The sequence below is a fragment of the Acartia tonsa genome, chromosome 11 (genome assembly GCF_053477335.1).
Source record: "Acartia tonsa isolate MP-2025a chromosome 11, ASM5347733v1, whole genome shotgun sequence".
NCBI lineage: Eukaryota > Metazoa > Arthropoda > Copepoda > Calanoida > Acartiidae > Acartia > Acartia tonsa.
Window position 1 is genome coordinate 1,326,540 of NC_137270.1, and position 13,862 is coordinate 1,340,401.

At 33.0% G+C, this 13,862-nt stretch overlaps 1 protein-coding gene and 2 long non-coding RNA genes across 3 annotated transcripts in view; 2 read left to right on the top strand and 1 right to left on the bottom strand.

Moving 5' to 3' along the window:
- The window catches only part of LOC145332434 (uncharacterized), a 444,908-nt gene that overhangs the window by 52,092 nt on the left and 378,954 nt on the right, over positions 1 to 13,862 (top strand). The gene's annotated exons all lie outside the window — the stretch shown is intronic.
- LOC145332315 (uncharacterized) lies at positions 7,799 to 9,407 on the bottom strand. Its single transcript, XR_013884134.1, has 3 exons — positions 9,307 to 9,407; positions 8,650 to 8,784; positions 7,799 to 7,889 (listed from the first exon to the last, which is right to left on the bottom strand). It is a non-coding gene; the product is annotated as an uncharacterized LOC145332315 (long non-coding RNA).
- Positions 12,893 to 13,541, top strand: LOC145332425 (uncharacterized). The gene is made up of 2 exons (XR_013884177.1): positions 12,893 to 13,027; positions 13,388 to 13,541. It is a non-coding gene; the product is annotated as an uncharacterized LOC145332425 (long non-coding RNA).

Below are 13,862 nucleotides of genomic sequence, written 5' to 3' on the forward strand. Positions count from 1 at the left end.
ATCACATACAAATTTGTTTTAAAAGAGTTAAAAATTGACATGTTTAAAATGGACGTACGGACATTCTAGTAACGATTATAGAGTTTCTACGCTTTCTAAATCGTACCTAACTACTACAGAAATCACCATGCAAAGTTTGAAATAGGAGGACAATTCTAACGTGTCTAAATAAACGAAAAAAACTATCCGTTCCAGACGTTCCGACCCTAATTATAGAAAAGCTTCGCCTTTAAAAAGGATATAGGGATAAATGGATGTACAACACCAATTCTGATTAAAAAATTATGATGAAATTCACCTACTTTAGATTGAATTATTTGTGTAATGATATATTAAAATTTTGTGTTTGAAGCAAAAGTAATTATTAATATCTAATCTAACCTCTGAGCTTTCTAGGAAAGCTCCATGACAAACTAAAGTTAGATTTTAAGAGAGAGGGGACAATCGGGTGTTTATTATATTAGTCTCCAAAGTTTTATAATTACGTGTTCTTATTCGTTGGCTTATCAACTTTGGAGACTTTTAATTTTGATTGGATGGTTTATTAAGTTGAGTGTCCAAACTTTTTAACCACTAATTTTAATCTACAGAAGGGCAATTTTGTGATTTACCTTTGGGGATGTGCATCAATTAATCGGCCATTGTCTTATCCCTTTAGATCCCTGCTATTGAACACTTTCTACTGAACCAAGTGTTTGATCAGATATAAACATATGACTAGGATATATTCAAAAAGTTCATTATGGTAATAGATGCATATTAATCAAGTGAAATATTAATGATAAATAGCCATACTTTAGCAGGGAGGTAGGGGACATTGGGCTGTTTTATACACTAGTCCCCTAAGTTTTATAATAACGTTTTCTTATTCGTTAGCTTAACATTTTTTGAGACTTTTATAGTATTTTAATTGGTTGGCTAAGTAGGTTGAATGTCCAAACGTTTCAACCACAGGAGTAATTTTGTGTATCATAATTGGGGTTGTACAATGTACATTGGCCATTGTCTTATCCCTTTGGATCCCTAATACTTTAGTCTTAACAGTAGGACTTTAATATTAAATGCTATATCAGTATGACAACATCCATAAAAGTGAATCAGAAACCTAATCCTTATAATAAAGTAACAGGATGCTAATCGCCGTGCCGATATGGTTTTCCTTTACAATATAGCTTCTCATAGGTCCTTGGGGGTCTATAGCTTATTTGGGGTACCAGCAACCTCCCAAGAGAAATTGCAATAAAAACTAGCCCCATCTAGCGGCAAAGAAATATTTTTGGTAAACATCGGCTGATTTTAATATAGCCTAAAAAGAAAACGTTTTACATACCCCTAGAGGCCCTAGCTGCAAGTATCAATTAATTGACTAAAATTAACGAATGTTAATGTTCAAATTCATCAAGACAGTATGTGTATATTCAAAAGAAATTTGAGAAGTCTAACTAAAAAAAAACTAATTTTAAAGAAGCTACGCTACTTTAGAAAAGAACAATATGCCATATGGACGACAGACAGACTGACGTACAAATGCACTACCCCTATTTGTTTCAATGCAATAAGATTACTCATTATGATTATAATCTATAAATGGATATATAATTTATATGGATATTATGACAGGGAAAGTTATCGTAATTTTAGATTGTTAATTCGAACATCATTTATTTGTCAGTTCGTTCATCCAGTAGGAGAGGAAGAAATGAGGGTTGTTATATTAGCCAGCTACAAGATTTACTTTATTAGAGTATATGATAATCTGGTGTAATATCCAAGAAGTAATAAATCCATAATTCTAAATCTAAGTAGCAGAAAATGTTCATATTTTACCAAGAATTTTAATACTTATCTATAGTGTATAGATGTATATACAGACTACTTCCTCCCTTTCTTTTTCAAAGACCATTGTCGTCTGCTTCTAAATTATTTTCTGCTACTTGGCTATGATAATATAAGTGACACCATTGGTTGATTTTCAATGACCCAATAGAAAGGTTGCACAAGGTGGTTGCGATGGGGAGATACAGTTATTTAACCCTTTCTCCCTCTAGTGTTTTACTTCAATAATTCTTAAACACAACAGACAGTCCTACAGACAAAGTATAAATCATATAATAGACGCTAATTGTTAATCGAATTTTCACAAGAAGTGTCAGAGGTCTATCTTATATGACAGCTAAGAAAATTTAGTTTCTTCTATTGAGTTTTTCATGGTTTGACAGACAAACGTATCCTAATTTTGGAGTACAAAAACTTCGGATTCAAAGTATTAATATTACCCATAATCTATCTAAGTTGCAAAGAGGCTGTCATATTATACAATGTTTAGTTGTGCCTATCAATGTTTAGAACATTTATAAAGGGATAAGCCAAAAGCTGCTAAATTGATGTACATCCCCAATGATGATACACAAAATTACCCTTTCTGTAGGATACAACTAGTGGTTCAAACGTTTGGACACTTGAATAAATGACCGAACCAATCAAAATTCAAGTCCCTAAAGTTGTTAAGCCAACGAATCAAAAAACGTTGTTTTTAAACATAGGGGACACGTGAAATAAATAATCCAATGTCCCCTCAATCCCTGCGTTTCTTGAGCCCTTTACAATTCATTAGTAACTTCACCCCTAGCCTTGGGATAGATGGGAAGAGTGGTTGGGGGCAGAGAGAGAGAGAGGGGACGTTGGTCATTTTATGATAACGTTTTCTTCGTTGGGCACTTTTTATCAACTTTGATTGGTTGGTTCATTGAGTTTAGGTTAAAACGTTTCAACCACTAATTATAATCTAGAGAAGGGGTAATTTGGGTATCATAATTGGGGATGTACATCAATTTATCCACCATTATATTAGACCTTTAGATATCTGGGTTGGGTGTTTGCCCCTCAGCATTTGATTAAATTGAAATATTCTTTACTCAACCCCTTATTAGGGTGTCTTATCCTTCAGAAAAATGGCTATAAACCTGTAAGTACATTGCCTAAAAGTCGAACCCTAATGCTAAATTTGTTAGTTTTTTTTGTGGGCATATTTTTAGAATTTATAAGTAGGGATGTTTAGCTATCTTGATTTTACCATGTCCATATGGTTTTAATGATTGCTCAAACAATTTAACTACAGATAATCTTAAGCTAACATTATTTATACACTTCATATTTGGTATTTATTCTAAACTATTACTAGGTAGATTGCTGATTTTTTTAAAGGTTTCATTTTTCATGCAGTATCAACTCACTTTGTATAAATAGACCTATATATATATAATATTTTTGATAAAGGTTTCGTGATTTATATTATGTTTTTATTCTTATGTCAGTTAAAATGGTCATTTTTTGTGTTTTTTGCTAACTATGAATGTTGTCATCCATATTTATACTATGGGCTTTAAATAGCCTGTCTATAATGAGGGTTAATTATGCCTAACAACAGTAAAAGTGTTTAATTTTAATCTTTCAAATTATTTTTTTTTCTCCAAAATCAGAGGTATTTTACAAAAAGGTCATTAATACATAGCCCTGGTTGTAAATATAACGTAGAAATAATAATTTGTTTTATTGCATTGTTTTATTCCTGTTTATAACCAGTTTCAGAAATGCCATAAATCACAAAGGGGAGTAAAAATGTTTTATTCATGGGGATGAAAAGTTAGGGAAATCACCATATAAAAGTAACAGGATGTCCGACCGTCTTGTGTCTTGACCAACAGCTTGACTGACATGGTTCTTATTTACAGTGGAGCTTCTTTTATGTCTAGGGAAAATTTATTACTCTTTTCGGAGATGGTATCTCCCAAAAAAATCACCCCACTCCAAAAAAAAGTCTTTATTTCGAAACTAAAATGGAGGATGGATGATGAAGTCCCTTCCCTTAAGCTACATTAGAGGCCTCCAGGGCGTATGCGCTATTAAAGATATTAGTTTTATATCGCATCGTATTGTAGACAGCTTTCCGAGGTTATTAAACGGATAAATAATAAAATCAAAACTGGTTTCAATATTATGATTTTATTTTGATATTTGAAAAAAATTTCTATAATTTTTCTGTTTGGCAGAGAACCGGTACTAATGATTCGGATATTAATCGGAATCAACGTCATTAATTTCTCCCTCCCTGGGTATGGTTACATAATACACAATTTAAAAGGTCAAATTAGAAAAATAAAAGTTGTGGACACTAGTCTGTGCGAGATAGTGCCCATAGCATTTAGCAAATAGGTCAAAATGTATTGGGGTTTTTATCCAGGGAGGGCTGTTTATCACACTAGTCCCCAAAGTTTTATAACAACGTTTTCTTGTTTGATAGCAACTCTGTGGACTTTTGGTCTGTTGGCTCATTAAATTAAATATTCAAACGTTTCAACCAATGATTGTAACCCATAGAAGGGATAATTTTGTGTATCATCATTAGGAATGAACAGTAATATATCGGCCTAGCTGATAGTTATCTATGGAGTAGATGCGCAACTAAAAATTCTTCTAGAAAATGGCCTTCGGGTTACAATCAGATTCTACATAAAATGTCATCATAAAGATTTATGTTCTAACATTGTACCAAAAAATTAGAGAGAGAGAAATTGATGGGACAATGGGCTGTTCATTACACTAGTCCCCAAAGTTTTGCAGTAATGTAAACCTATTCGTTGGCTTAAAAAACTTTGGGGCTTTTACTATATTTTGATTGGTTGGTTTATTAAGTTGAGTGTTCAAACGTTTCAACCACTATTTTTTAACAAGAGATGGGGTAATTTTGTGTTTCATTTGGGATGTATACTAATTTATCGACCATTGCCTTATTCCTTTAGATCCCTCATCCCTGTCTAAAAATAATTGATAAAAGACTAAAACCAGTTTGATTAGCCCCGTGCAACTGAAATCCCGGGCTAACAAAACTGGGATTTTTATTTTAATATCAGTGAAAAATTATCTTTATTAAACATGCTTTTTCAGTATGCTTAGGCAAGGATGATTTTTCAGTTTGGCTGAGAAACAGTTCTTAAACAGTGGATATTAATCAGCTTTGAAGCCATACTGGAATAGTTATTTCTTGCATCGTATTATAAACGGCTTTCCGCGGATATAGAATGTACAATTATAAGATTAAAACTAGTTTTCTTTAGCCCCGAGGTGCCGAAGGCAACGGCTAAAAAATCTGGTTTTAATCTTATGATTGTACATTCTATATCCGTAGAAAGCTGGATATAATTCGGTGCTAGACATAGTTTTTCGTATGGATGAGAACCGGTTCCTATCCACCGGATTTGAATGAATAAGACAAAAAATGTTATTTAATTTTTTTTCTGTTTTTTTAGACAACTATGAAGCCTTGAAAAATTCCTTAACATGTTATGACATTTTATATGACTTTAAGTAAATGTGGTCATCCTCTAGGATCTGAAGGGATAAGACAATGGCCGATAAATTGATGTATATGTCCAATGATGGTACACAAAATTACCATCATTATGTAGATTATATTAAGTGGTTGAAACGTTTGTATACTCACCTGTATGAACCAACCAATCAGAATGCAATAAATGTCCTGAAAGGTGTTAATCCAACAAAAAAGAAAACAATAATATAAAAATTGGGGACTAGTGTAATAAACAGACTAATGTCCCCACTCTCCCTGACAAATAAGCCAAACACATCGAAATATAACATTGGTTTGGTTAGTTTTAATTTATAGGGTTTTATCCAGGGGCTGCTATTCAGCCAATTAATTCCAATTGAAATTGCCGCAAAATTTAATATTTTGTTAGGTTAAAGTTGGCGTTTAACTTTTATGTATCTAAAGGGGAGTGGGTAAGCAGAGGGAGAAAAATGGAAGAGGGTTGGGGGGAAATTTTCACTTAGAAAAATTTGTCAGAATCACATTTCCTTTTCCCATTGTTTAATCTTTTCAAGCTGATAAAAGTAGAACATATTAATATTTTTGGAAGATAAATTGGTTGGATATTTTGTGATATTCAAGCTAATTTTTTTGGCCATAAATGATAAAAAAAACCTTCATGTTTTAGAATAAATAAATAAATAAAAATCTAAATAAACACATTTTTTTTAAAATACACTTTATTATCGTTGTTTTTAACCTTGGTGGAAAAGCCTAATATCTTATTTTTATTACTCTAAAACTACGGGACTAATTGAGATTTTATTTTTACGGAAACTTTTTTCAATTTTCCTTTTGGGATTTTATCTATATCTATTTTTCTAAATTTGATGTCAATCAAATGCAAAATGGTTTTTAAAATTAACAAATTCAATAATGAAGGTAGATTATATCTTAAATATTTAAATAAACAGTTATATTTTAGAAACATTTAATCTGTCATTCCAAAATAACTCAGAGCTTTTAACACATAAACATTGGTGTCCCAACAGTAGTCAATATGAAATTGTCCTTTAGCAATGGATATAGGATATACGTGGATATATTGACAGTGGAAAATTTATCGTCAATTTATGTTGCTAAAATGGACCTCATTTATTGGTCAGATCGTTCATCAAGTAGAAGGGGAGGGGATAGGGTAAGGGGGGTTTGATTATTTTAGCCAGCTGTGAGCATTACTTTATCGGAGTAAATAAAAATCTGGCGCAACATCCAATTAATAATATATCCATTCCTATAGTATTCCAACCCAGTTCAAACTTGCCAATTATTTGTCCTTTAACAAGAGTAGCCCAGAAGCCTCCATCAGTGCTGTTATAATTGTAATCAAAGCCTGAGTGCTCATATATGTTTAATATCAGATTTGCAGGCAAAAAAATGGATCATGTAAAGAAAAAGAAGTAGCGGGTTTCGTCGCATTTTCACGAACCCGGTATTAGTGTCGGACTGATTATGACGTAACAAAAAAAATTAGCCAATGAGAGGACATTATTGACCTATGGTAAAATTCATAGTGGCCTCTTATTGGCTAATTTTTTTTGTTACGTCATAATCAGTCCGACACTAATACCGGGTTCCATTTTCACAGTAGTTTTTGATAGATTTTTTTTGGTTAGGTTAGGTAAATGTTAATGATTGCCTCGCAGGGTCAGGAAGTTTGCCCCGCAGGTTTAGAGCCCCCTGCATAGGTTAGAAATAGAAGAAACCTAATACTTCGTTTTCTTTCTATGATCCTAAAAAATTTTGGTTAATATTAGAGAAGCTATACTAAGATTCACTTTGTCTGCAGAGTGGAAATGTTAATTTCTTATAGGTGCTTTTTGAAAGATACTCCTTTTTTTCGAGCTTCCATTAAACAACTTACTTGGCCCGTAGATCTATTATAGCATATACTTATATAAATAAATGTCTCAATTAATTCATTATTTAGCGATCCTTATCACTATTTGAACATCTTCTCTATTTTTACCTACATTTTGCTATTCATGAATTTGTGCGCATTACAAATTACGGATGTTTTCACTCTTGTTTTTTAAATTTACCAATTTCTACTATAATAACTATGGTACATATTTGGCCAAATAACTGATATCTGGCTGATTTCTAATACCAGATATCCGGTAACTGGATATTGAAGTAGCAACAAAAAGTTTTCTTCATAAAATGATGTTTTAAGTATGTCTGTACATATGTCCATCTGTAAGTCCGTATGTCTGTGCATATGTCCATCTATATGTCCATATGTCTGTACATATGTCCATCTGTATGCCTGGCTATATGACCGTAAATCTGTAATATTAATGAAGTAAAGAAAAGTTTGCTAACAGGGATTTTTGTTGTATAATATAAAAGACTATATTGTCGGATAAAAAACATAAATGTATCATTTTTGGTCCGGCGAATCTGGTATCTGATATTCCTGGGTTATTTAAGCTCATTATACCGTCCTTAGGTTGTAAATGAAAGATGGCGCTGTTTTCCCATAGTTGAAGTTCCTTCTTTCCTAAATACGTAAACAAGGATGACAACATCCATATACAGAGAAGAGTAAATAATCACGGATGGACAAAACGGAAAAGTGAGAGACGTACTGTGGTCATAAATTTTGTACTAGCATGACCGACAGAGTAACGGACCTAGTAAGCTGTGTACTGGATGGGAATGGGAATCTCCCCCCCCCCCCCAAAAAAATATATATATATATATTTCTATCTTGAAAGGTTGCGAATACATTCAAATTTCCCCCAAAGCGTTATGGACTGAAAAAAAATATTTATAGAGAAGATTCACAGATTTATAGGAAGCTTTACTGTTAGTCACACAGCCAAGCTTTGCCACGTGTAAAATTAACTCTTTTGAATTGAGCCATACTGATGAGCCCTAAAAGGGCGAAACACTGTGTCTCTATCCTTCTAAAGTAAGAGGGTGTCTATTTGCGTGTGTGTTTGTCTGTGTGTATGTTTGTAATGAAGGAATAAATGGGGGAATTAAAAATGGGGGGGGGGGCATCCCCCCCCCGAAATTTTTTTTTTTTTACTTTTTCTTTTAAAATCTAAAATTATTATTCAACTCTCCCCTCCTCAAGTGCCTCTAGAGGCCTCTAGGGACGTAACCGCTAGTATGATATAAAATAGTAATATTTTTGTCTGTATCTTAATTCCGATAACTACTTAACCGATTCTCCATTTTATGGAATCATCTTATAGGTCCCTGGATGGTTTTAGGCTATTGAATAGCGCAACCACTAGTGAATGATAACTTACCAAAAGCTTTCTTATTAACCCCAACTTGATAGCATGCCTTTTGAGTAAAGATAAATTTTGTGCCACAACATTTTTCTGTGTTCAAGTTTATTGTCTGAGCAACGGGATACAATAGATACTCGCAGTTTAAACAACCTATAAAATAGAAGGATAATTCAAATCTATCTAATGAAATAAAGTGGTGAGGTGTTTATGTCTGAAGCAAAGGATTTTTCTAACCGCTGAATCAATGCGGTTCTCCTTAACAGTGTTGCTCCTTATATAAGGAAAGGTTCATAGCTATTTTAGGAAAGGGTAAAACACCCCCCCCCCCCCCCAAAAAAAAAATATGTTCCGTTTCCTGATTTAGAAGTAAGAAATTTGGGGGAAGGGGGGAGGGTCGAATTCAAGCCTACATAACCAAAGGTGCCCCTTAATTTAAAAAAAACTTTAAAGTTTGACAGACACTATTGTTTTAGATGTCCCTAGTAACGATTATAGAGTTGCTATGCTTTCTAAATCGTACCTAACTATTATAGGAATCATCATGCAAAGTTTGATATCGATAGGACAAATCTATCATGTCTAAATTAATTTTAAAAGCTATCCGTTACGGACGGAATGACCGATGGACATAATAATAATATTAGAAAAGCTTCCGTGTCAAAAAAATCTTACCTAAATTGAAAAAAATCACTAAAATTATGCAAAATTTCACAAACATCATTATTAAAAATTATTATATCAAATACTTTAATGAATAAATACAGATTATTTATTGAAAATTAAACAAAACATCTTACAGTATCATATTTCTTTATAGAAAACAAGAACAATAATTTATAAATACGTTCTCTAATTCATTGACTTTTAATTCTGGATTTGTTCAAACCTTTATCATTTACCGAAGGGACATTTTTGTTTACCGTGATTGGGGATGTACAATGGTACATCAATGTATCGACCATAGATGAAAAAGGATGTGGGTTAAAAAAGTGTTTCCTTACCCCTCCCCCCCCCCTTAAACTTTAAAACACATAATTTTAACCCCATCAAAATAAAAAGCTTGGACGTCCCTTGACTTATCTGTTGATATAACTGATAATATGTAGCTTCAACTCGTATAGCCCAGGAATCTAAAGGGATAAGCCAATGGCCGATAAGTTAATGTGTATCCCCAATGATGATACACAAAATTATCCCCTTGATAGATTAAAGTTATTGGTTGAATCGACTGGACACTTAACTCAATTAACCAACCAATCAAAATTCAAAGGTCCCCAAAATAGCTAAGCCAACTAAATGAAAATATTGTTGCAAAACTTTTGAAACTAGTGTAATAAACAGCCCATTGTCCCCTCCCTCCCTGTGTATTACCACTCCCATTCCAAAGCAAAAAGAGTTATTTTCCAAAAAAATTTAAAGGTTGGCGTATGGTTATACAGGGTGCGCCACATAAATCCGGACTTTTTTTAAACGGCCATAGCGCCAAAACTACTTGACCAATCAGGACGTTTGACCCCACTATAAAAAGCTTAGGTAATGACCTTTTTGCCCATGAAAATCTTTGGGCGATGGAGGACGTGTACGCCGAGCTGGCCGCGCATATGTTCAACAAGGCAGATTCGAATTGCGCAGATAAATTACCGTAGATTTATGACTTGGGCCTACTTAATCTGACCTCAGCCCATCTGTAGGTGAGATGGACTAATGAAACTTGCTGGAGATACTATCAGATACCTAGTGAAAACACTAGAAAAGACTAGAGCTCTCTATCCAAGCTGACTTGGCTGTAGTACTCCGACAAAGTGGATCGTGGTAGATTTTAAGATGTCAAAAACGTCAAAAATCTTGAAAAATTCTCAGTTCTTGACTTCAGGGGCCCATATGGAACCTTGAAACTCGTTTTAGACTATGTATTGCGCCGATAACCCTATCTTAATCTTCGTGCCATTCTTAAAAAGGTATAAAGCGTTGTTCTAGCTTAACTGTGGCCCAAATGAGAGCCGGCGTGTCAAAGGGTAGCTTTAAAGATGGGTTAATTTGGATCCTGCTGTTACTCACTCCTTAAGGAGATATGGCCTCCCAGCAGCCCCGATCTTAATCCAATGGACTTTTGGGCCTAGAGCGCCATTAAAGCATGAACCAATAGACGCGCCCATACCAAAAAGACTCTCTCATTGCTCTTATCATGGAGAACTTCGCCTGCTTGAACAGGGACATGGTGACCAGGGTCGGCGGGCGGTTCAAGGGGCGGGTAGAGGCAGTGATTGAGGCTGGCGGCGATTTTAATAAATAATCTAATAGTCATATACCTAGGTTGCTTCCCAGTTTTTAAAATTCAATAAAATCTTTAAAATTGACGATTTTGTGTTTATTTGTTTAAAAATAAGAAAAAGTCCGGATTTATGTGGTGCACCCTGTATGCCCCTTACACCACAGGGAGATAGGACAATGGGCGACAGATTTTCCTCGTTTTGTCCTTTCCCTCCATAATGTTTCCCATAATGGGGGGAGGGGACATTTGGTTGTTTAATACACTAATCCCCAAAGTCCTATAATAACGTTTTCTTATTCAATTTTGCGGGCTTTTATTGAATTTTGATTGGCTGGTTCTTTTATTTAAGTGTCCAAACGTTTTCCTAATAAACAAAAGGGATAAACTGTTGGGGATGCACATCAATTTATTGGCCATTGTCTTATCCCTTGAGATCCCTGCCTAAGATTATATGTCCCATACACCACTGGGTGATAGGACAATGGACGACAGATTAATTTTCCTCTCAAATTATTGTTTTTAGATTTTGGTGACAGAAAATATTGGAGAGGGAAGATTATTTTCTCCTCTTTTTGTCCCCTCCCTCCATTATGTTTCCCATAATCGAGAAAATTAAAAAATCCCGAATTACGTCATATTAAAATAATGTACTTTTAACAAGTTTCGTATCATTTTTTTTAATAATATATTTTTTTCCAATTATTTTGATTCGAAAGATTTTATTCCAATTCGTGAAAGTTTTTAAAAATACGTGTTAAAAAGCTTATCAAATAAATCTATTATAATTTTAACCAATATTAAGCAATTTACTAATAATATCTATAAAAAAACGATTAATAGATTTTTTACACATTTTATAGATATCTTTAGGAGCAAAGCATCTTTATATGTAGGGTCGGTCTGTACATCCCTAGTGATTAACTCTGATAGATTTATCAAACTTTGGATGCCGATTCATATCATAATTATGTGCCATTTAGAAAGCGAAAAAACTCTGAATCTTTATTGGGACTACCATTTTGTTTGTAATGGTATTCATAAGACTTTATCACCAAAATGACATAAGCGAACTAAGTAGTTTTAATTTTGTCTTGAATTGCTAGAATTTCAATTTACAACTTACTTGAAGATTTAAGAAATTTAAAAAAATGATTATTCAACAATTTTATTTTTCCGTTTAGACTGCTCTTATTCTATATTGACGATTTTTTGTCCATTGTTTGTGGAGATTCGCTTTTATGAATAGTGTCATCTTTGTCAATATAAAACTCAGGGAGTGAGGGGACATTGGGATGTTTTTTACATTGCATTGGTCCAAAAATTCTTATAATAACCTTTTCTTATTCGTTAGCTAAAACACTGTGGGGACTTTAAATTGGATAAATTGGTTCATAAAGTTTAATGTCCAAACGTTACAACCACTAATTGGGATCTACAGAAGGGGCAATTTTGTGTATCATCATTAGGTATGAACATCAATGTATCTGTCATTATCTTATCCCTATAGATCCCTGATAAAACCAATAATCATAATTAGATTTCAGGTGAAAATATTCTGCATAATATTAAATAGAAAAAAAAGTTTTTAGACATTGCTTTCAAATTATTTAGAAAATATACAATATCTTTAAAGAAAATTTTAAAAATTATATACAACATTTATAGGTTTATATTCTGATATTATTGAATATATTTAGTTTGCCCATGCCCATATATGCTATAGCGTAAAATGAAGAAAACTTATATATTTAGAATTATTTTTCAATTAGCGGCATTGGGTAATATTTCACTTAATTTGGTGTAACTCAAATATCGCTTCTTTTTATCTGACCACAAAAGATTTTATCAAATGGAAACGATAAAACCTTAATGGTCGGGTAGGGGGGCATTGAAAACTTTAAAAATCAGGTTTTAATTTTATAATTTTAATATCCACGGAAAGCTGTTTAAAATACAATGTGATAAATAACTATTATTTCTAGGCATATTTGTGTACCAAATGGTCCAGGCTGTTAGTAAATACAAATCCTATCCTGTTGTAAACCAGAGGTCAACTGTCAGAATCATGGATGTTCAACCTCCTGCTATTTACATTTGCAATATGGACCAGTTTAACTACAGGTATAAAGATTTTTGTATTTTGTTCAGCTCATGCTAAAATATTTATAGTAATGATTATCTCCTAAAATCTATGAACTTTAAAGGCTGCAATCTGCAAAACAGCTTAATGTACATGCACCGTTTGGCTATTAGTAGCCTTTAGAGTTTACTGACTAGGAACACTTCACCATGAACTGTACTAGATCCAATTTAAAACTTTGCCAATATATTAAGTGTTAGACTAGGTATGTTAGAACTATTCATTTTAATAAATTAAGTCAGATTAAGATTTTTAAAATGGTTAACATTAACCAGCAACAAAAATTTTAATTACCAAAAAGATATGTGAATAATGTCAATAATCATTAAGTTATAATTTAGCATGGCAAAAGAGCTTGGATATCAACAATCCAATACTGGTTTTCTAAAAGGCAGTCTACTTGGAAAAGATTACCTGGCATTTGCTGGATCTGATGGAAGTACCAAATTTGAGACCATAAAACCTTCAATGTACATCAATGATTACTCAGGTTAAAAAAAGTAATTTTACAATGAATTCTTTTACTTTATATTAAGCAAAATTAATATTCTTATAAACTATTTTTAATAGCACAGCCAATCTATATTTCACTTTGTCTGACTGTTAGTCAGTCCATAAAGCTCTCTGCTGCTATTAAAGATAATTTGCTGAAATTTTTAGTGAAGATTCCTGTAACATATGTGTATCTAATCTATTCATTGTTTTGTACATCTGTTTATCAGTCATGCTTTAAAATATGTAAACATTGTTCTTTTAAATTTCTTGAAGGTTTTGCATATTCTTACTCTTATTTTCTTTGTTATGAGAACTGAACAT